Consider the following 25,876-nt stretch of genomic DNA (forward strand, 5'->3'; position numbering starts at 1 on the left):
AATCTCCATCCACACCGTCCCATCTTAAACCCCTCGGGGTCAGACACTGAGTGAACCTCCATCCACACCGGCCCATCACGAACTCACGGGATCAGACACAGAGTGAATCTCCCTACTCACCGTCCCATCACAAAAGCCCGGGGTCAGACACAGAGTGAATCTCCCTCCACACCGTCCCATCACAAAAGCCCGGGGTCAGACAGATATTGAATCTCCCTCCTCACCGTCCCATCACAAATTCCAGGGGTGAGACTTAGAGTGAATCTCCATCCACACCGTCCATCACAAACGCCCGGGGTCAGACACAGAGTGAATCTCCCTCCACACAATCCCATCACAAAAGCCCGGGGTCAGACACTGAGTGAATATCCTTCCACACCATCCCATCACAAATTCCAGGGGTCAGACATAGAGTGAATCTGCATCCACACCTTTCCATCACAAACTCCCGGGGTCAGACAAAGAGTAAATCTCCCTCCTCACCGTCCCATCACACACTCCCGGCGTCAGGAACAGAGTGAATCTGCATCCAAACCGTCCCATCACACGTTCCCGGGGTCAGACTCAGAGTGAATCTCCCCCCTCACCGTCCCAACACACACTCCCGGGTTCAGACACAGAGTGAATTTCCAATCACACCGTCCCATCACAAACTCACGGGGTCAGACACAGTGTGAATCTCCCTGCACACCGTCCAATCACAATAGACCGGGGTCAGACACAAAGTGAATCTCCATACACACCGGCCCATCAGAAAAGCCCGGTGTCAGATAGAGATTGAATCTCCATCCAAACCGTCCCATCACACGTTCCCTGGGTCTGACACAGAGTGAATCTCCCTCTTCACCGTCCCATCACACACTCCTGTGGTCAGACTCGGAGTGAACCTCCATCCAAACCGTCTCATCACACGTTCCCGTGGTCAGACACAGAGTGAATCTCCATCCACACCGTCCCATCTTAAACCCCTCGGGGTCAGACACTGAGTGAACCTCCATCCAAACCGTCTCATCACACATTGCCGGGGTCAGACACAGAGTGATTCTCCTTCCACACCATCCTATCACAAATTCCAGGGGTCAGACATAGAGTGAATATGCATCCACACCTTTCCATCACATACTCCCGGGGTCAGACAAAGATTAAAGCTCCCTTCTCATCGTCCAATCACAGACTCCCAGGGTCAGACACAGAGTGAATCTCCATCCAAACCGTCCCATCACACATTGCCGATGTCAGACACAGATTGAAACTCCCTCCACACCGTCCATTCACAAATTCCGTGGTCAGACATAGAGTGAAACTGCAACCACACATTTCCATCACAAACTCCCGGGGTCAGAAACAGAGTGAATCTCCCTCCACACCGTCTCATCACACACTCCCGGGGTCTGACACAGAGTATATCTCCATCCACACCGTCCCATCACACTTTCCAGGGGTCAGACACAGAGTGAATCTCCATCCACACCGACCCATCACAAACTCCCGGGGTCAGACACAGAGTGAATCTCCATCCACACCGGACCATCACAAAAACCCGGGGTCAGACAGAAGGTGAATCTCCATACACACCGGCCCATCATAATTTCCCGGGGTCAGACACAGAGTGAATCTCCATCCAGACCTTCCCATCACAAAAACCCGGGGTCAGACACAAAGTGAATGTCCATCCAAACCGTCCCATCATACTTTCCCTGGGTCAGACTCAGAGTGAATCTCCATCCACACCGTCCCATCACAAAAGCCCGGGGTCAGACACAGAGTGAATCTCCATCCAAAACGTCCCATAACACTTCCCCGCGGTCAGACACAGAGTGAATCCCCATCCAAACCGTCCCATCACAAATTCCCGGGGTCAGACACAGAGTGAATCTCCCTCCACACAAACCCATCACAAAAGCCTGGGGTCAGACACTGAGTGAACCTCCATCCAAACCGTCCCATCACACAATACCGTGGTCAGACACAGAGTGAATCTGCATCCAATCCGTCCCATCACACGTTCCCGTGGTCAGACACAGAGTGAATCTCCCTCCTCACCGACCCATCACACACTCCCGGGGTCAGACACAGAGTGAATTTCCAAACACACCGTCCCATCACACACTCCCGGGGTCAGACACAGAGGGAATCTCCATCCACACCGGCCCATCACGAACTCACGGGATCAGACACAGAGTGAATCTCCCTACTCACCGTCCCATCACAAAAGCCCGGGGTCAGACACAGAGTGAATCTCCCTCCACACCGTCCCATCACAAAAGCCCGGGGTCAGACAGATATTGAATCTCCCTCCTCACCGTCCCATCACAAAAGCCCTGGGTCAGACATAGAGTGAATCTCCCTCCTCACCTTCCCATCACAAAAGCCCGGGGTCAGGAACAGAGTGAATCTGCATCCAAACCGTCCCATCACACGTTCCCGGGGTCAGACACAGAGTGAATCTTCCTCCTCACCGTCCCAACACACACTCCCGGGGTCAGACACAGAGTGAATTTCCAATCACACCGTCCCATCAGAATCTCCCGGGGTCAGACACAGTGTGAATCTAACTCCACACCGTCCCATCACAATAGACCGGGGTCAGACACAAAGTGAATCTCCCTCCAAACCGTCCCATCAGAAAAGCCCGGGGTCAGATAGAGATTGAATCTCCAGCCAAACTGTCCCATCACACGTTCCCGGGGTCTGACACAGAGTGAATCTCCCTCCAAACCGTCCCATCAGAAAAGCCCGGGTCAGTCACAGAGTGAATCTCCATCCAAACTGTCCCATCACAAATTCCCGGGGTGAGACACAGAGTGAATCTCCATCCACACCGTCCCATCTTAAACCCCTCGGGGTCAGACACTGAGTGAACCTCCATCCACACCGGCCCATCACGAACTCACGGGATCAGACACAGAGTGAATCTCCCTACTCACCGTCCCATCACAAAAGCCCGGGGTCAGACACAGAGTGAATCTCCCTCCACACCGTCCCATCACAAAAGCCCGGGGTCAGACAGATATTGAATCTCCCTCCTCACCGTCCCATCACAAAAGCCCTGGGTCAGACATAGAGTGAATCTCCCTCCTCACCTTCCCATCACAAAAGCCCGGGGTCAGGAACAGAGTGAATCTGCATCCAAACCGTCCCATCACACGTTCCCGGGGTCAGACACAGAGTGAATCTTCCTCCTCACCGTCCCAACACACACTCCCGGGGTCAGACACAGAGTGAATTTCCAATCACACCGTCCCATCAGAATCTCCCGGGGTCAGACACAGTGTGAATCTAACTCCACACCGTCCCATCACAATAGACCGGGGTCAGACACAAAGTGAATCTCCCTCCAAACCGTCCCATCAGAAAAGCCCGGGGTCAGATAGAGATTGAATCTCCATCCAAACTGTCCCATCACACGTTCCCGGGGTCTGACACAGAGTGAATCTCCCTCCAAACCGTCCCATCAGAAAAGCCCGGGTCAGTCACAGAGTGAATCTCCATCCAAACTGTCCCATCACAAATTCCCGGGGTGAGACACAGAGTGAATCTCCATCCACACCGTCCCATCTTAAACCCCTCGGGGTCAGACACTGAGTGAACCTCCATCCAAACCGTCTCATCACACATTGCCGGGGTCTGACGCAGAGTGAATCTCCTTCCACACCATCCTATCACAAATTCCAGGGGTCAGACACAGAGTGAATCTGCCTCCTCACCGTCCCATCAAACATTGCCGATGTCAGACACAGATTGAAACTCCCTCCACACCATCCCATCACAAATTCCAGGGGTGAGACATAGAGTGAATCTCCATCCACACCGTCCATCACAAACTCCCGGGGTCAGACACAGAGTGAATCTCCCTCCACACAATCCCATCACAAAAGCCCGGGGTCAGACACTGAGTGAATCTCCTTCCACACCATCCCATCACAAATTCCAGGGGTCAGACATAGAGTGAATCTGCATCCACACCTTTCCATCACAAACTCCCGGGGTCAGACAAAGAGTAAATCTCCCTCCTCACCGTCCCATCACACACTCCCGGCGTCAGGAACAGAGTGAATCTGCATCCAAACTGTCCCATCACACGTTCCCGGGGTCAGACACAGAGTGAATCTCCCTCCTCACCGTCCCATCACAAACTCCCGGGGTCAGACACAGTGTGAATCTCCCTCCAAACCGTCCCATCACAATAGACCGGGGTCAGACACAAAGTGAATCTCCATACACACCGGCCCATCAGAAAAGCCCGGGGTCAGATAGAGATTGAATCTCCATCCAAACCGTCCCATCATACGTTCCCGGGGTCTGACAGAGAGTGAATCTCCCTCTTCACCGTCCCATCACACACTCCTGTGGTCAGACTCAGAGTGAACCTCCATCCAAACCGTCCCATCACACGTTCCCGTGGTCAGACACAGAGTGAATCTCCCTCTTCACCGTCCCATCACAAAAGCCCGGGGCAGTCACAGAGTGAATCTCCATCCAAACTGTCCCATCACACATTCCCGGGGTAAGACACAGAGTGAATCTCCATCCACACCGTCCCATCTTAAACCCCTCGGGGTCAGACGCTGAGTGAACCTCCATCCAAACCGTCTCATCACACATTGCCGGGGTCAGACACAGAGTGAATCTCCTTCCACACCATCCTATCACAAATTCCAGGGGTCAGACATAGAGTGAATCTGCATCCACACCTTTCCATCACATACTCCCGGGGTCAGAAACAAAGTGAATCTTCCTCCACACCGTCCCATCACACACTCCCGGGGTCTGACACAGAGTGAATCTCCATCCACACCGTCCCATCAGAAAAGCCCGGGGTCAGACAGATATTGAATCTCCCTCCTCACCGTCCCATCACAAAAGCCCTGGGTCAGACATAGAGTGAATCTCCCTCCTCACCTTCCCATCACAAAAGCCAAGGGTCAGGCACAGAGTGAATCTCCCTCCACCGCGTCCAATCACAAATTCCGTGGTCAGACATAGAGTGAATCTGCATCCACACATTTCCATCACAAACTCCCGGTGTCAGAAACAGAGTGAATCTCCCTCCACACCGTCCCATCACACACTCCCGGGGTCTGACACAGAGTGAATCTCTATCCACACCGTCCCATCACAAAAGTGCGGGGTCAGACACAGAGTGAATCTCCATCCACACTGTCCCATCACAAAAGTGCGGGGTCAGACACAGAGTGAATCTCCATACAAACGGTCCCATCACACTTTCACGGGGTCAGACACAGAGTGAATCTCCCTCCACACAATCCCATCACAAAAGCCCGGGGTCAGACACTCAGTGTACCTGCATCCAAACCGTCCCATCACACATTGCCCGGGGTCAGACACAGAGTGAATCTCCTTCCACACCATCCCATCACAAATTCCAGGGGTCAGACATAGAGTGAATCTGCATCCACACCTTTCCATCACAAACTCCCGGGGTCAGACAAAGAGTAAATCTCCCTCCTCACCGTCCCATCACACACTCCCGGCGTCAGGAACAGAGTGAATCTGCATCCAAACCGTCCCATCACACGTTCCCGGGGTCAGACACAGAGTGAATCTTCCTCCTCACCGTCCCAACACACTCTCCCGGGGTCAGACACAGAGTGAATTTCCAATCACACCGTCCCATCACAATCTCCCGGGGTCAGACACAGTGTGAATCTACCTCCACACCGTCCCATCACAATAGACCGGGGTCAGACACAAAGTGAATCTCCCTCCACACCGTCCCATCAGAAAAGCCCGGGGTCAGATAGAGATTGAATCTCCATCCAAACTGTACCATCACACGTTCCCGGGGTCTGACACAGAGTGAATCTCCATCCAAACCGTCCCATCACACGTTCCCGGGGTCAGTCACAGAGTGAATCTCCATCCACACCGTCCCATCTTAAACCCCTCGGGGTCAGACACTGAGTGAACCTCCATCCAAACCGTCTCATCACACATTGCCGGGGTCAGACACAGAGTGAATCTCCTTCCACACCATCCTATCACAAATTCCAGGGGTCAGACACAGAGTGAATCTGCCTCCTCACCGTCCCATCACAAAAGCCCGTGGTCAGACACAGAGTGAATCTCCCTCCTCACCGTCCCATCACATAAGCTCGGGGTCAGACACAGAGTGAATCTCCGTCCAAACCGTCCCATCACACATTGCCGATGTCAGACACAGATTGAAACTCCCTCCACACCATCCCATCACAAATTCCAGGGGTGAGACATAGAGTGGATCTCCATCCACACCGTCCATCACAAACGCCCGGGGTCAGACACAGAGTGAATCTCCCTCCACACAATCCCATCACAAAAGCCCGGGGTCAGACACTGAGTGAATATCCTTCCACACCATCCCATCACAAATTCCAGGGGTCAGACATAGAGTGAATCTGCATCCACACCTTTCCATCACAAACTCCCGGGGTCAGACAAAGAGTAAATCTCCCTCCTCACCGTCCCATCACACACTCCCGGCGTCAGGAACAGAGTGAATCTGCATCCAAACCGTCCCATCACACGTTCCCGGGGTCAGACTCAGAGTGAATCTCCCCCCTCACCGTCCCAACACACACTCCCGGGGTCAGACACAGATTGAATTTCCAATCACACCGTCCCATCACAAACTCACGGGGTCAGACACAGTGTGAATCTCCCTGCACACCGTCCAATCACAATAGACCGGGGTCAGACACAAAGTGAATCTCCATACACACCGGCCCATCAGAAAAGCCCGGTGTCAGATAGAGATTGAATCTCCATCCAAACCGTCCCATCACACGTTCCCGGGGTCTGACACAGAGTGAATCTCCCTCTTCACCGTCCCATCACACACTCCTGTGGTCAGACTCGGAGTGAACCTCCATCCAAACCGTCTCATCACACGTTCCCGTGGTCAGACACAGAGTGAATCTCCCTCCACTCCGTCCCATCACACACTCCCGGGGTCTGACACAGAGTGAATCTCTATCCACACCGTCCCATCACAAAAGTGCGGGGTCAGACACAGAGTGAATCTCCATCCACACTGACCCATCACAAAATTGCGGGGTCAGACACAGAGTGAATCTCCATACAAACGGTCCCATCACACTTTCACGGGGTCAGACACAGAGTGAATCTCCCTCCACACAATCCCATCACAAAAGCCCGGGGTCAGACACTCAGTGAACCTGCATCCAAACCGTCCCATCACACATTGCCCGGGGTCAGACACAGAGTGAAACTGCATCCACACCTTTCCATCACACATTGCCGTGGTCAGACACAGAGTGAATCTCCCTCCACACAATCCCATCACAAAAGCCCGGGGTCAGACACTGAGTGAATCTCCTTCCACACCATCCCATCACAAATTCCAGGGGTCAGACTTAGAGTGAATCTGCATCCACACCTTTCCATCACAAACTCCCGGGGTCAGACAAAGAGTAAATCTCCCTCCTCACCGTCCCATCACACACTCCCGGCGTCAGGAACAGAGTGAATCTGCATCCAAACCGTCCCATCACACGTTCCCGGGGTCAGACACAGAGTGAATCTTCCTCCTCACCGTCCCAACACACTCTCCCGGGGTCAGACACAGAGTGAATTTCCAATCACACCGTCCCATCACAATCTCCCGGGGTCAGACACAGTGTGAATCTACCTCCACACCGTCCCATCACAATAGACCGGGGTCAGACACAAAGTGAATCTCCCTCCACACCGTCCCATCAGAAAAGCCCGGGGTCAGATAGAGATTGAATCTCCATCCAAACTGTACCATCACACGTTCCCGGGGTCTGACACAGAGTGAATCTCCCTCTTCACCGTCCCATCACACACTCCTGGGGTCAGACTCAGAGTGAATCTCCATCCAAACCGTCCCATCACACGTTCCCGGGGTCAGACACAGAGTGAATCTCCCTCTTCACCGTCCCATCACAAAAGCCCGGGTCAGTCACAGAGTGAATCTCCATCCACACCGTCCCATCTTAAACCCCTCGGGGTCAGACACTGAGTGAACCTCCATCCAAACCGTCTCATCACACATTGCCGGGGTCAGACACAGAGTGAATCTCCTTCCACACCATCCTATCACAAATTCCAGGGGTCAGACACAGAGTGAATCTGCCTCCTCACCGTCCCATCACAAAAGCCCGTGGTCAGACACAGAGTGAATCTCCCTCCTCACCGTCCCATCACATAAGCTCGGAGTCAGACACAGAGTGAATCTCCGTCCAAACCGTCCCATCACACATTGCCGATGTCAGACACAGATTGAAACTCCCTCCACACCATCCCATCACAAATTCCAGGGGTGAGACATAGAGTGGATCTCCATCCACACCGTCCATCACAAACGCCCGGGGTCAGACACAGAGTGAATCTCCCTCCACACAATCCCATCACAAAAGCCCGGGGTCAGACACTGAGTGAATATCCTTCCACACCATCCCATCACAAATTCCAGGGGTCAGACATAGAGTGAATCTGCATCCACACCTTTCCATCACAAACTCCCGGGGTCAGATAAAGAGTAAATCTCCCTCCTCACCGTCCCATCACACACTCCCGGCGTCAGGAACAGAGTGAATCTGCATCCAAACCGTCCCATCACACGTTCCCGGGGTCAGACTCAGAGTGAATCTCCCCCCTCACCGGCCAAACACACACTCCCGGGGTCAGACACAGATTGAATTTCCAATCACACCGTCCCATCACAAACTCACGGGGTCAGACACAGTGTGAATCTCCCTGCACACCGTCCAATCACAATAGACCGGGGTCAGACACAAAGTGAATCTCCATACACACCGGCCCATCAGAAAAGCCCGGTGTCAGATAGAGATTGAATCTCCATCCAAACCGTCCCATCACACGTTCCCGGGGTCTGACACAGAGTGAATCTCCCTCTTCACCGTCCCATCACACACTCCTGTGGTCAGACTCGGAGTGAACCTCCATCCAAACCGTCTCATCACACGTTCCCGTGGTCAGACACAGAGTGAATCTCCCTCCACACCGTCCCATCACACACTCCCGGGGTCTGACACAGAGTGAATCTCTATCCACACCGTCCCATCACAAAAGTGCGGGGTCAGACACAGAGTGAATCTCCATCCACACTGTCCCATCACAAAAGTGCGGGGTCAGACACAGAGTGAATCTCCAAACAAACGGTCCCATCACACTTTCACGGGGTCAGACACAGAGTGAATCTCCCTCCACACAATCCCATCACAAAAGCCCGGGGTCAGACACTCAGTGAACCTGCATCCAAACCGTCCCATCACACATTGTCCGGGGTCAGACACAAAGTGAATCTCCTTCCACACCATCCCATCACAAATTCCAGGGGTCAGACATAGAGTGAAACTGCATCCACACCTTTCCATCACACATTGCCGTGGTCAGACACAGAGTGAATCTCCCTCCACACAATCCCATCACAAAAGCCCGGGGTCAGACACTGAGTGAATCTCCTTCCACACCATCCCATCACAAATTCCAGGGGTCAGACATAGAGTGAATCTGCATCCACACCTTTCCATCACAAACTCCCGGGGTCAGACAAAGAGTAAATCTCCCTCCTCACCGTCCCATCACACACTCCCGGCGTCAGGAACAGAGTGAATCTGCATCCAAACCGTCCCATCACACGTTCCCGGGGTCAGACACAGAGTGAATCTTCCTCCTCACCGTCCCAACACACTCTCCCGGGGTCAGACACAGAGTGAATTTCCAATCACACCGTCCCATCACAATCTCCCGTGGTCAGACACAGTGTGAATCTACCTCCACACCGTCCCATCACAATAGACCGGGGTCAGACACAAAGTGAATCTCCCTCCATACCGTCCCATCAGAAAAGCCCGGGGTCAGATAGAGATTGAATCTCCATCCAAACTGTACCATCACACGTTCCCGGGGTCTGACACAGAGTGAATCTCCCTCTTCCCCGTCCCATCACACACTCCTGGGGTCAGACTCAGAGTGAATCTCCATCCAAACGGTCCCATCACACGTTCCCGGGGTCAGACACAGAGTGAATCTCCCTCTTCACCGTCCCATCACAAAAGCCCGGGTCAGTCACAGAGTGAATCTCCATCCACACCGTCCCATCTTAAACCCCTCGGGGTCAGACACTGAGTGAACCTCCATCCAAACCGTCTCATCACACATTGCCGGGGTCAGACACAGAGTGAATCTCCTTCCACACCATCCTATCACAAATTCCAGGGGTCAGACACAGAGTGAATCTCCATCCAAACCGTCCCATCACACATTGCCGATGTCAGACACAGATTGAAACTCCCTCCACACCGTCTATTCACAAATTCCGTGGTCAGACATAGAGTGAAACTGCAACCACACATTTCCATCACAAACTCCCGGGGTCAGAAACAGAGTGAATCTCCCTCCACACCGTCTCATCACACACTCCCGGGGTCTGACACAGAGTATATCTCCATCCACACCGTCCCATCACACTTTCCAGGGGTCAGACACAGAGTGAATCTCCATCCACACCGTCCCATCACAAACTACCGGGGTCAGACACAGAGTGAATCTCCATCCACACCGGAACATGACAAAAACCCGGGGTCAGACAGAAGGTGAATCTCCATACACACCGGCCCATCATAATTTCCCGGGGTCAGACACAGAGTGAATCTCCATCCAGACCTTCCCATCACAAAAACCCGGGGTCAGACACAAAGTGAATGTCCATCCAAACCGTCCCATCATACTTTCCCTGGGTCAGACTCAGAGTGAATCTCCATCCACACCGTCCCATCACAATCTCCCGGGGTCAGACACAGAGTGAATCTCCCTCCACACAAACCCATCACAAAAGCCTGGGGTCAGACACTGAGTGAACCTCCATCCAAACCGTCCCATCACACAATACCGTGGTCAGACACAGAGTGAATCTGCATCCAATCCGTCCCATCACACGTTCCCGTGGTCAGACACAGAGTGAATCTCCCTCCTCACCGACCCATCACACACTCCCGGGGTCAGACACAGAGTGAATTTCCAAACACACCGTCCCATCACACACTCCCGGGGTCAGACACAGAGGGAATCTCCATCCACACCGGCCCATCACGAACTCAGTGGGTCAGACACAGAGTGAATCTCCCTACTCACCGTCCCATCACAAAAGCCCGGGGTCAGACACAGAGTGAATCTCCCTCCACACCGTCCCATCAGAAAAGCCCGGGGTCAGACAGATATTGAATCTCCCTCCTCACCGTCCCATCACAAAAACCCTGGGTCAGACATAGAGTGAATCTCCCTCCTCACCATCCCATCACAAAAGCCCGTGGTCAGGGACAGAGTGAATCTCCCTCCACCGCGTCCAATCTCAAATTCCGTGGTCAGACATCGAGTGAATCTGCATCCACACATTTCCATCACAAACTCCCGGTGTCAGAAACAGAGTGAATCTCCATCCACACTGTCCCATCACAAAAGTGCGGGGTCAGACACAGAGTGAATCTCCATACAAACGGTCCCATCACACTTTCACGGGGTCAGACACAGAGTGAATCTCCCTCCACACAATCCCATCACAAAAGCCCGGGGTCAGACACTCAGTGAACCTGCATCCAAACCGTCCCATCACACATTGCCCGGGGTCAGACACAGAGTGAATCTCCTTCCACACCATCCCATCACAAATTCCAGGGGTCAGACATAGAGTGAAACTGCATCCACACCTTTCCATCACACATTGCCGTGGTCAGATACAGAGTGAATTTCCTTCCACACCATCCCATCACAAATTCCAGGGGTGAGACATAGAGTGAATCTCCATCCACACCGTCCATCACAAACTCCCGGGGTCAGATACAGAGTGAATCTCCCTCCACACAATCCCATCACAAAAGCCCGGGGTCAGACACTGAGAGAATCTCCTTCCACACCATCCCATCACAAATTCCAGGGGTCAGACATAGAGTGAATGTGCATCCACACCTTTCCATCACAAACTCCCGGGGTCAGACAAAGAGTAAATCTCCCTCCTCACCGTCCCATCACACACTCCCGGCGTCAGGAACAGAGTGAATCTGCATCCAAACCGTCCCATCACACGTTCCCGGGGTCAGACACAGAGTGAATCTTCCTCCTCACCGTCCCAACACACACTCCCGGGGTCAGACACAGAGTGAATTTCCAATCACACCGTTCCATCACAATCTCCCGGGGTCAGACACAGTGTGAATCTAACTCCACACCGTCCCATCACAATAGACCGGGGTCAGACACAATGTGAATCTCCCTCCAAACCGTCCCATCAGAAAAGCCCGGGGTCAGATAGAGATTGAATCTCCATCCAAACTGTCCCATCACACGTTCCCGGGGTCTGACACAGAGTGAATCTCCCTCTTCACCGTCCCATCACACACTCCTGGGGTCAGACTCAGAGTGAACCTCCATCCAAACCGTCCCATCACACGTTCCCGGGGTCAGACACAGAGTGAATCTGCCTCTTCACCGTCCCATCACAAAAGCCCGGGTCAGTCACAGAGTGAATCTCCATCCACACCGTCCCATCTTAAACCCCTCGGGGTCAGACACTGAGTGAACCTCCATCCAAACCGTCTCATCACACATTGCCGGGGTCTGACGCAGAGTGAATCTCCTTCCACACCATCCTATCACAAATTCCAGGGGTCAGAAACAGAGTGAATCTGCCTCCTCACCGTCCCATCAAACATTGCCGATGTCAGACACAGATTGAAACTCCCTCCACACCATCCCATCACAAATTCCAGGGGTGAGACATAGAGTGAATCTCCATCCACAACGTCCATCACAAACTCCCGGGGTCAGACACAGAGTGAATCTCCCTCCACACAATCCCATCACAAAAGCCCGGGGTCAGACACTGAGTGAATCTCCTTCCACACCATCCCATCACAAATTCCAGGGGTCAGACATAGAGTGAATCTGCATCCACACCTTTCCATCACAAACTCCCGGGGTCAGACAAAGAGTAAATCTCCCTCCTCACCGTCCCATCACACACTCCCGGCGTCAGGAACAGAGTGAATCTGCATCCAAACTGTCCCATCACACGTTCCCGGGGTCAGACACAGAGTGAATCTCCCTCCTCACCGTCCCATCACAAACTCCCGGGGTCAGACACAGTGTGAATCTCCCTCCAAACCGTCCCATCACAATAGACCGGGGTCAGACACAAAGTGAATCTCCATACACACCGGCCCATCAGAAAAGCCCGGGGTCAGATAGAGATTGAATCTCCATCCAAACCGTCCCATCATACGTTCCCGGGGTCTGACAGAGAGTGAATCTCCCTCTTCACCGTCCCATCACACACTCCTGTGCTCAGACTCAGAGTGAACCTCCATCCAAACCGTCCCATCACACGTTCCCGTGGTCAGACACAGAGTGAAACTCCCTCTTCACCGTCCCATCACAAAAGCCCGGGGCAGTCACAGAGTGAATCTCCATCCAAACTGTCCGATCACACATTCCCGGGGTAAGACACAGAGTGAATCTCCATCCACACCGTCCCATCTTAAACCCCTCGGGGTCAGACGCTGAGTGAACCTCCATCCAAACCGTCTCATCACACATTGCCGGGGTCAGACACAGAGTGAATCTCCTTCCACACCATCCTATCACAAATTCCAGGGGTCAGACATAGAGTGAATCTGCATCCACACCTTTCCATCACATACTCCCGGGGTCAGAAACAAAGTGAATCTTCCTCCACACCGTCCCATCACACACTCCCGGGGTCTGACACAGAGTGAATCTCCATCCACACAGTCCCATCAGAAAAGCCCGGGGTCAGACAGATATTGAATCTCCCTCCTCACCGTCCCATCACAAAAGCCCTGGGTCAGACATAGAGTGAATCTCCCTCCTCACCTTCCCATCACAAAAGCCCGGGGTCAGGCACAGAGTGAATCTCCCTCCACCGCGTCCAATCACAAATTCCGTGGTCAGACATAGAGTGAATCTGCATCCACACATTTCCATCACAAACTCCCGGTGTCAGACACAGAGTGAATCTCTATCCACACCGTCCCATCACAAAAGTGCGGGGTCAGACACAGAGTGAATCTCCATCCACACTGTCCCATCACAAAAGTGCGGGGTCAGACACAGAGTGAATCTCCATACAAACGGTCCCATCACACTTTCACGGGGTCAGACACAGAGTGAATCTCCCTCCACACAATCCCATCACAAAAGCCCGGGGTCAGACACTCAGTGAACCTGCATCCAAACCGTCCCATCACACATTGCCGGGGTCAGACACAGAGTGAATCTCCTTCCACACCATCCTATCACAAATTCCAGGGGTCAGACATAGAGTGAAACTGCATCCACACCTTTCCATCACACATTGCCGTGGTCAGATACAGAGTGAATTTCCTTCCACACCATCCAATCACAAATTCCAGGGGTGAGACATAGAGTGAATCTCCATCCACACCGTCCATCACAAACTCCCGGGGTCAGACACAGAGTGAATCTCCCTCCACACAATCCCATCACAAAAGCCCGGGGTCAGACACTGAGTGAATCTCCTTCCACACCATCCCATCACAAATTCCAGGGGTCAGACATAGAGTGAATCTGCATCCACACCTTTCCATAACAAACTCCCGGGGTCAGACAAAGAGTAAATCTCCCTCCTCACCGTCCCATCACACACTCCCGGCGTCAGGAACAGAGTGAATCTGCATCCAAACCGTCCCATCACACGTTCCCGGGGTCAGACACAGAGTGAATCTTCCTCCTCACCGTCCCAACACACTCTCCCGGGGTCAGACACAGAGTGAATTTCCAATCACACCGTCCCATCACAATCTCCCGGGTTCAGACACAGTTTGAACCTACCTCCACACCGTCCCATCACAATAGACCGGGGTCAGACACAAAGTGAATCTCCCTCCACACCGTCCCATCAGAAAAGCCCGGGGTCAGATAGAGATTGAATCTCCATCCAAACTGTACCATCACACGTTCCCGGGGTCTGACACAAAGTGAATCTCCCTCTTCACCGTCCCATCACACACTCCTGGGGTCAGACTCAGAGTGAATCTCCATCCAAACCGTCCCATTACACGTTCCCGGGGTCAGACACAGAGTGAATCTCCCTCTTCACCGTCCCATCACAAAAGCCCGGGTGAGTCACAGAGTGAATCTCCATCCAAACTGTCCCATCACACATTCCCGGGGTGAGACACAGAGTGAATCTCCATCCACACCGTCCCATCTTAAACCACTCGGGGTCAGACACTGAGTGAACCTCCATCCAAACCGTCTCATCACACATTGCCGGGGTCTGACGCAGAGTGAATCTCCTTCCACACCATCCTATCACAAATTCCAGGGGTCAGACACAGAGTGAATCTGCCTCCTCACCGTCCCATCACAAAAGCCCGGGGTCAGACACAGAGTGAATCTCCCTCCTCACCGTCCCATCACAAAAGCCAGGGGTGTGACACAGAGTGAATCTCCATCCAAACCGTCCCATCAAACATTGCCGATGTCAGACACAGATTAAAACTCCCTCCACACCATCCCATCACAAATTCCAGGGGTGAGACATAGAGTGAATCTCCATCCACACCGTCCATCACAAACGCCCGGGGTCAGACACAGAGTGAATCTCCCTCCACACAATCCCATCACAAAAGCCCGGGGTCAGACACTGAGAGAATCTCCTTCCACACCATCCCATCACAAATTCCAGGGGTCAGACATAGAGTGAATATGCATCCACACCTTTCCATCACAAACTCCCGGGGTCAGACAAAGAGTAAATCTCCCTCCTCACCGTCCCATCACACACTCCCGGCGTCAGGAACAGAGTGAATCTGCATCCAAACCGTACCATCACACGTTCCCGGGGTCAGACACAGAGTGAATTTCCAATCACACCGTCCCATCACAAACTCACGGTGTCAGACACAGTGTGAATCTCCCTGCACACCGTCCAATCACAATAGACCGGGGTCAGACACAAAGTGAATCTCCATACACACCGGCCCATCAGAAAAGCCCGGTGTCAGATAGAGATTGAATCTCCATCCAAACCGTCCCATCACACGTTCCCGGGATCTGACACAGAGTGAATCTCCCTCTTCACCGTCCCATCACACACTCCTGTGGTCAGACACAGAGTGAATCTCCATCCACACCGTCCCATCTTAAACCCCTCGGGTCAGACACTGAGTGAACCTCCATCCAAACCGTCTCATCACACATTGCCGGGGTCAGACACAGAGTGATTCTCCTTCCACACCATCCTATCACAAATTCCAGGGGTCAGACATAGAGTGAATCTGCATCCACACCTTTCCATCACATACTCCCGGGGTCAGACAAAGAGTAAATCTCCATCCAAACCGTCCCATCACACATTGCCGATGTCAGACACAGATTGAAACTCCCTCCACACCGTCCATTCACAAATTCCGTGGTCAGACATAGAGTGAAGCTGCAACCACACATTTCCATCACAAACTCCCGGGGTCAGAAACAGAGTGAATCTCCCTCCACACCGTCCTATCACACTCCCGGGGTCTGACACAGAGTATATCTCCCTCCTCACCTTCCCATCACAAAAGCCCGGGCTCAGGCACAGAGTGAATCTCCCTCCACCGCGTCCAATCACAAATTCCGTGGTCAGACATAGAGGGAATCTCCCTCTTCACCGTCCCATCACACACTCCTGGGGGCAGACTCAGAGTGAACCTCCATCCAAACCGTCCCATCACACGTTCCCGGGGTCAGACACAGAGTGAATCTCCCTCTTCACCGTCCCATCACAAAAGCCCGGGTCAGTCACAGAGTGAATCTCCATCCAAACTGTCCCATCACACATTCCCGGGGTGAGACACAGAGTGAATCTCCATCCACACCGTCCCATCTTAAACCCCTCGGGGTCAGACACTGAGTGAACCTCCATCCAAACGGTCTCATCACACATTGCCGGGGTCTGACGCAGAGTGAATCTCCTTCCACACCATCCTATCACAAATTCCAGGGGTCAGACACAGAGTGAATCTGCCTCCGCACCGTCCCATCACAAAAGCCCGGGGTCAGACACAGAGTGAATCTCCCTCCTCACCGTCCCATCACAAAAGCCAGGGGTCTGACAGAGTGAATCTCCATCCAAACCGTCCCATCAAACATTGCCGATGTCAGACACAGATTGAAACTCCCTCCACACCATCCCATCACAAATTCCAGGGGTGAGACATAGAGTGAATCTCCATCCACACCGTCCATCACAAACTCCCGGGGTCAGACACAGAGTGAATCTCCCTCCACACAATCCCATCACAAAAGCCCGGGGTCAGACACTGAGTGAATCTCCATCCACACCGTCCCATCACACTTTCCAGGGGTCAGACACAGAGTGAATCTCCATCCACACCGTCCCATCACAAACTCCCGGGGTCAGACAGAAGGTGAATCTCCATACACACCGGCCCATCATAATTTCCCGGGGTCAGACACAGAGTGAATCTCCATCCAGACCTTCCCATCACAAAAACCCGGGGTCAGACACAAAGTGAATGTCCATCCAAACCGTCCCATCATACTTTCCCTGGGTCAGACTCAGAGTGAATCTCCATCCACACCGTCCCATCACAAAAGCCCGGGGTCAGACACAGAGTGAATCTCCATCCAAAACGTCCCATAACACTTCAACGCGGTCAGACACAGTGTGAATCCCCATCCAAACCGTCCCATCACAATCTCCCGGGGTCAGACACAGAGTGTATCTCCCTCCACACAAACCCATCACAAAAGCCTAGGGTCAGACACTGAGTGAACCTGCATCCAAACCGTCCCATCACACAATACCGTCGTCAGACACAGAGTGAATCTGCATCCAATCCGTCCCATCACACGTTCCCGTGGTCAGACACAGAGCGAATCTCCCTCCTCACCGACCCATCACACACTCCCGGGGTCAGACACAGAGTGAATTTCCAAACACACCGTCCCATCACACACTCCCGGGGTCAGACACAGAGGGAATCTCCATCCACACCGGCCCATCACGAACTCACGGGGTCAGACACAGTGTGAATCTCCCTACTCACCGTCCCATCACAAAAGCCCGGGGTCAGACACAGAGTGAATCTCCCTCCACACCGTCCCATCACAAAAGCCCGGGGTCAGACAGATATTGAATCTCCCTCCTCACCGTCCCATCACAAAAGCCCTGGGTCAGACACAGAGTGAATCTCCCTCCTCACCTTCCCATCACAAAAGCCCGGGCTCAGGCACAGAGTGAATCTCCCTCCACCGCGTCCAATCACAAATTCCGTGGTCAGACATAGAGTGAATCTGCATCCACACATTTCCATCACAAACTCCCGGGGTCTGACACAGAGTGAATCTCCATCCACACCGTCCCATCACAAAAGTGCGGGGTCAGACACAGAGTGAATCTCCATCCACACTGTCCCATCAAAAAAGTGCGGGGTCAGACACAGAGTGAATCTCCATACAAACGGTACCATCACACTTTCACGGAGTCAGACACAAAGTGAATCTCCCTCCACACCGTCCCATCAGAAAAGCCCGGGGTCAGATAGAGATTGAATCTCCATCCAAACTGTCCCATCACACGTTCCCGGGGTCTGACACAGAGTGAATCTCCCTCTTCACCGTCCCATCACACACTCCTGGGGTCAGACTCAGAGTGAACCTCCATCCAAACCGTCCCATCACACGTTCCCGGGGTCAGACACAGAGTGAATCTCCCTCTTCACCGTCCCATCACAAAAGCCCGGGTCAGTCACAGAGTGAATCTCCATCCAAACTGTCCCATCACACATTCCCGGGGTGAGACACAGAGTGAATCTCCATCCACACCGTCCCATCTTAAACCCCTCGGGGTCAGACACTGAGTGAACCTCCATCCAAACGGTCTCATCACACATTGCCGGGGTCTGACGCAGAGTGAATCTCCTTCCACACCATCCTATCACAAATTCCAGGGGTCAGACACAGAGTGAATCTGCCTCCGCACCGTCCCATCACAAAAGCCCGGGGTCAGACACAGAGTGAATCTCCCTCCTCACCGTCCCATCACAAAAGCCAGGGGTCTGACAGAGTGAATCTCCATCCAAACCGTCCCATCAAACATTGCCGATGTCAGACACAGATTGAAACTCCCTCCACACCATCCCATCACAAATTCCAGGGGTGAGACATAGAGTGAATCTCCATCCACACCGTCCATCACAAACTCCCGGGGTCAGACACAGAGTGAATCTCCCTCCACACAATCCCATCACAAAAGCCCGGGGTCAGACACTGAGTGAATCTCCATACACACCGGCCCATCATAATTTCCCGGGGTCAGACACAGAGTGAATCTCCATCCAGACCTTCCCATCACAAAAACCCGGGGTCAGACACAAAGTGAATGTCCATCCAAACCGTCCCATCATACTTTCCCTGGTTCAGACTCAGAGTGAATCTCCATCCACACAAACCCATCACAAAAGCCTAGGGTCAGACACTGAGTGAACCTGCATCCAAACCGTCCCATCACACAATACCGTCGTCAGACACAGAGTGAATCTGCATCCAATCCGTCCCATCACACGTTCCCGTGGTCAGACACAGAGCGAATCTCCCTCCTCACCGACCCATCACACACTCCCGGTGTCAGACACAGAGTGAATTTCCAAACGCACCGTCCCATCACACACTCCCGGGGTCAGACACAGAGGGAATCTCCATCCACACCGGCCCATCACGAACTCACGGGGTCAGACACAGTGTGAATCTCCCTACTCACCGTCCCATCACAAAAGCCCGGGATCAGACACAGAGTGAATCTCCCTCCACACCGTCCCATCACAAAAGCCCGGGGTCAGACAGATATTGAATCTCCCTCCTCACCGTCCCATCACAAAAGCCCTGGGTCAGACACAGAGTGAATCTCCCTCCTCACCTTCCCATCACAAAAGCCCGGGGTCAGGCACAGAGTGAATCTCCATCCACACCGTCCCATCACACTTTCACGGAGTCAGACACAAAGTGAATCTCCCTCCACACCGTCCCATCAGAAAAGCCCGGGGTCAGATAGAGATTGAATCTCCATCCAAACTGTCCCATCACACGTTCCCGGGGTCTGACACAGAGTGAATCTCCCTCTTCACTGTCCCATCACACACTCCTGGGGTCAGACTCAGAGTGAACCTCCATCCAAACCGTCCCATCACACGTTCCCGGGGTCAGACACAGAGTGAATCTCCCTCTTCACCGTCCCATCACAAAAGCCCGGGTCAGTCACAGAGTGAATCTCCATCCAAACTGTCCCATCACACATTCCCGGGGTGAGACACAGAGTGAATCTCCATCCACACCGTCCCATCTTAAACCCCTCGGGGTCAGACACTGAGTGAACCTCCATCCAAACCGTCTCATCACACATTGCCGGGGTCTGACGCAGAGTGAATCTCCTTCCACACCATCCTATCACAAATTCCAGGGGTCAGACACAGAGTGAATCTGCCTCCTCACCGTCCCATCACAAAAGCCCGGGGTCAGACACAGAGTGAATCTCCCTCTTCACCGTCCCATCACACACTCCTGGGGTCAGACTCAGAGTGAACCTCCATCCAAACCGTCCCATCACACGTTCCCGGGGTCAGACACAGAGTGAATCTCCCTCTTCACCGTCCCATCACAAAAGCCCGGGTCAGTCACAGAGTGAATCTCCATCCAAACTGTCCCATCACACATTCCCGGGGTGAGACACAGAGTGAATCTCCATCCACACCGTCCCATCTTAAACCCCTCGGGGTCAGACACTGAGTGAACCTCCATCCAAACCGTCTCATCACACATTGCCGGGGTCTGACGCAGAGTGAATCTCCTTCCACACCATCCTATCACAAATTCCAGGGGTCAGACACAGAGTGAATCTGCCTCCTCACCGTCCCATCACAAAAGCCCGGGGTCAGACACAGAGTGAATCTCCCTCCTCACCGTCCCATCACAAAAGCCAGGGGTCTGACACAGAGTGAATCTCCATCCAAACCGTCCCATCAAACATTGCCGATGTCAGACACAGATTGAAACTCCCTCCACACCATCCCATCACAAATTCCAGGGGTGAGACATAGAGTGAATCTCCATCCACACCGTCCATCACAAACTCCCGGGGTCAGACACAGAGTGAATCTCCCTCCACACAATCCCATCACAAAAGCCCGGGGTCAGACACTGAGTGAATCTCCTTCCACACCATCCCATCACAAATTCCAGGGGTCAGACATAGAGTGAATCTGCATCCACACCTTTCCATCACAAACTCCCGGGGTCAGACAAAGAGTAAATCTCCTTCCACACCATCCTATCACAAATTCCAGGGGTCAGACACAGAGTGAATCTGCATCCAAACCGTCCCATAACACGTTCCCTGGGTCAGACACAGAGTGAATCTCCCTCATCACCGTCCCATCACACACTCCCGGGGTCAGACCCAGAGTGAATCTCCATCCACACCGGCCCATCATAAAAACCCGGGGTCAGACACAAAATGAATCTCCATACACACCGGCCCATCACAAACTCAAGGGGTCAGACACAGAGTGAATCTCCCTCCACTCCGTCCCATCACAAAAGCCCGGGGTCAGACAGATATTGAATCTCCCTCCTCACCGTCCCATCACAAAAGCCCGGGGTCAGACACAGAGTGAATATGCCTCCTCACCGTCCCATCACAAAAGCCCGGGGTCAGACACAGAGTGAATCTCCCTCCTCACCGTCCCATCACAAAAGCCCGGGGACAGACACAGAGTGAATCTCCATCCAAACCGTCCCATCACACATTGCCGATGTCAGACACAGATTGAAACTCCCTCCACACCGTCCATTCACAAATTCCGTGGTCAGAGATAGAGTGAATCTGCAACCACACATTTCCATCACAAACTCCCGGGGTCAGAAACAGAGTGAATCTCCCTCCACACCGTCCCATCACACACTCCGGGGTCTGACACAGAGTGAATCTCCATCCACACTGTCCCATCACACTTTCCCGGGGTCAGACACAGAGTGAATCTCCATCCAAACAGTCCCATCATACTTTCCCTGGGTCAGACTCAGAGTGAATCTCCATCCACACCGTCCCATCACAAAAGCCCGGGGTCAGACACAGAGTGAATCTCCATCCAAAACGTCCCATAACACTTTCCCGTGGTCAGACACAGAGTGAATCCCCATCCAAACCGTCCCATCACAATCTCCCGGGGTCAGACACAGAGTGAATCTCCCTCCACACAATCCCATCACAAAAGCCTGGGGTCAGACACTGAGTGAATCTCCTTCCACACCATCCCATCACAAATTCCAGTGGTCAGACATAGAGTGAATCTGCATCCACACCTTTCAATCACAAACTCCCGGGGTCAGACAAAGAGTAAATCTCCCTCCTCACCATCCCATCACACACTCCCGGCGTCAGGCACAGAGTGAATCTGCCTCCGCACCGTCCCATCACAAAAGCCCGGGGTCAGACACAGAGTGAATCTCCCTCCTCACCGTCCCATCACAAAAGCCAGGGGTCTGACAGAGTGAATCTCCATCCAAACCGTCCCATCAAACATTGCCGATGTCAGACACAGATTGAAACTCCCTCCACACCATCCCATCACAAATTCCAGGGGTGAGACATAGAGTGAATCTCCATCCACACCGTCCATCACAAACTCCCGGGGTCAGACACAGAGTGAATCTCCCTCCACACAATCCCATCACAAAAGCCCGGGGTCAGACACTGAGTGAATCTCCATCCACACCGTCCCATCACACTTTCCAGGGGTCAGACACAGAGTGAATCTCCATCCACACCGTCCCATCACAAACTCCCGGGGTCAGACAGAAGGTGAATCTCCATACACACCGGCCCATCATAATTTCCCGGGGTCAGACACAGAGTGAATCTCCATCCAGACCTTCCCATCACAAAAACCCGGGGTCAGACACAAAGTGAATGTCCATCCAAACCGTCCCATCATACTTTCCCTGGGTCAGACTCAGAGTGAATCTCCATCCACACCGTCCCATCACAAAAGCCCGGGGTCAGACACAGAGTGAATCTCCATCCAAAACGTCCCATAACACTTCAACGCGGTCAGACACAGTGTGAATCCCCATCCAAACCGTCCCATCACAATCTCCCGGGGTCAGACACAGAGTGAATCTCCCTCCACACAAACCCATCACAAAAGCCTAGGGTCAGACACTGAGTGAACCTGCATCCAAACCGTCCCATCACACAATACCGTCGTCAGACACAGAGTGAATCTGCATCCAATCCGTCCCATCACACGTTCCCGTGGTCAGACACAGAGCGAATCTCCCTCCTCACCGACCCATCACACACTCCCGGTGTCAGACACAGAGTGAATTTCCAAACGCACCGTCCCATCACACACTCCCGGGGTCAGACACAGAGGGAATCTCCATCCACACCGGCCCATCACGAACTCACGGGGTCAGACACAGTGTGAATCTCCCTACTCACCGTCCCATCACAAAAGCCCGGGGTCAGACACAGAGTGAATCTCCCTCCACACCGTCCCATCACAAAAGCCCGGGGTCAGACAGATATTGAATCTCCCTCCTCACCGTCCCATCACAAAAGCCCTGGGTCAGACACAGAGTGAATCTCCCTCCTCACCTTCCCATCACAAAAGCCCGGGGTCAGGCACAGAGTGAATCTCCCTCCACCGCGTCCAATCACAAATTCCGTGGTCAGACATAGAGTGAATCTGCATCCACACATTTCCATCACAAACTCCCGGGGTCTGACACAGAGTGAATCTCCATCCACACCGTCCCATCACAAAAGTGCGGGGTCAGACACAGAGTGAATCTCCATCCACACTGTCCCATCAAAAAAGTGCGGGGTCAGACACAGAGTGAATCTCCATACAAACGGTCCCATCACACTTTCACGGAGTCAGACACAAAGTGAATCTCCCTCCACACCGTCCCATCAGAAAAGCCCGGGGTCAGATTGAGATTGAATCTCCATCCAAACTGTCCCATCACACGTTCCCGGGGTCTGACACAGAGTGAATCTCCCTCTTCTCTGTCCCATCACACACTCCTGGGGTCAGACTCAGAGTGAACCTCCATCCAAACCGTCCCATCACACGTTCCCGGGGTCAGACACAGAGTGAATCTCCCTCTTCACCGTCCCATCACAAAAGCCCGGGTCAGTCACAGAGTGAATCTCCATCCAAACTGTCCCATCACACATTCCCGGGGTGAGACACAGAGTGAATCTCCATCCACACCGTCCCATTTTAAACCCCTCGGGGTCAGACACTGAGTGAACCTCCATCCAAACCGTCTCATCACACATTGCCGGGGTCTGACGCAGAGTGAATCTCCTTCCACACCATCCTATCACAAATTCCAGGGGTCAGACACAGAGTGAATCTGCCTCCTCACCGTCCCATCACAAAAGCCCGGGGTCAGACACAGAGTGAATCTCCCTCTTCACCGTCCCATCACACACTCCTGGGGTCAGACTCAGAGTGAACCTCCATCCAAACCGTCCCATCACACGTTCCCGGGGTCAGACACAGAGTGAATCTCCCTCTTCACCGTCCCATCACAAAAGCCCGGGTCAGTCACAGAGTGAATCTCCATCCAAACTGTCCCATCACACATTCCCGGGGTGAGACACAGAGTGAATCTCCATCCACACTGTCCCATCTTAAACCCCTCGGGGTCAGACACTGAGTGAACCTCCATCCAAACCGTCTCATCACACATTGCCGGGGTCTGACGCAGAGTGAATCTCCTTCCACACCATCCTATCACAAATTCCAGGGGTCAGACACAGAGTGAATCTGCCTCCTCACCGTCCCATCACAAAAGCCCGGGGTCAGACACAGAGTGAATCTCCCTCCTCACCGTCCCATCACAAAAGCCAGGGGTCTGACACAGAGTGAATCTCCATCCAAACCGTCCCATCAAACATTGCCGATGTCAGACACAGATTGAAACTCCCTCCACACCATCCCATCACAAATTCCAGGGGTGAGACATAGAGTGAATCTCCATCCACACCGTCCATCACAAACTCCCGGGGTCAGACACAGAGTGAATCTCCCTCCACACAATCCCATCACAAAAGCCCGGGGTCAGACACTGAGTGAATCTCCTTCCACACCATCCCATCACAAATTCCAGGGGTCAGACATAGAGTGAATCTGCATCCACACCTTTCCATCACAAACTCCCGGGGTCAGACAAAGAGTAAATCTCCTTCCACACCATCCTATCACAAATTCCAGGGGTCAGACACAGAGTGAATCTGCATCCAAACCGTCCCATAACACGTTCCCTGGGTCAGACACAGAGTGAATCTCCCTCATCACCGTCCCATCACACACTCCCGGGGTCAGACCCATTGTGAATCTCCATCCACACCGGCCCATCATAAAAACCCGGGGTCAGACACAAAATGAATCTCCATACACACCGGCCCATCACAAACTCAAGGGGTCAGACACAGAGTGAATCTCCCTCCACACCGTCCCATCACAAAAGCCCGGGGTCAGACAGATATTGAATCTCCCTCCTCACCGTCCCATCACAAAAGCCCGGGGTCAGACACAGAGTGAATATGCCTCCTCACCGTCCCATCACAAAAGCCCGGGGTCAGACACAGAGGGAATCTCCCTCCTCACCGTCCCATCACAAAAGCCCGGGGACAGACACAGAGTGAATCTCCATCCAAACCGTCCCATCACACATTGCCGATGTCAGACACAGATTGAAACTCCCTCCACACCGTCCATTCACAAATTCCGTGGTCAGAGATAGAGTGAATCTG

This window comes from Hemitrygon akajei, unplaced genomic scaffold (genome assembly GCF_048418815.1).
Source record: "Hemitrygon akajei unplaced genomic scaffold, sHemAka1.3 Scf000062, whole genome shotgun sequence".
In the NCBI taxonomy this organism is placed as follows: Eukaryota; Metazoa; Chordata; class Chondrichthyes; order Myliobatiformes; family Dasyatidae; genus Hemitrygon; species Hemitrygon akajei.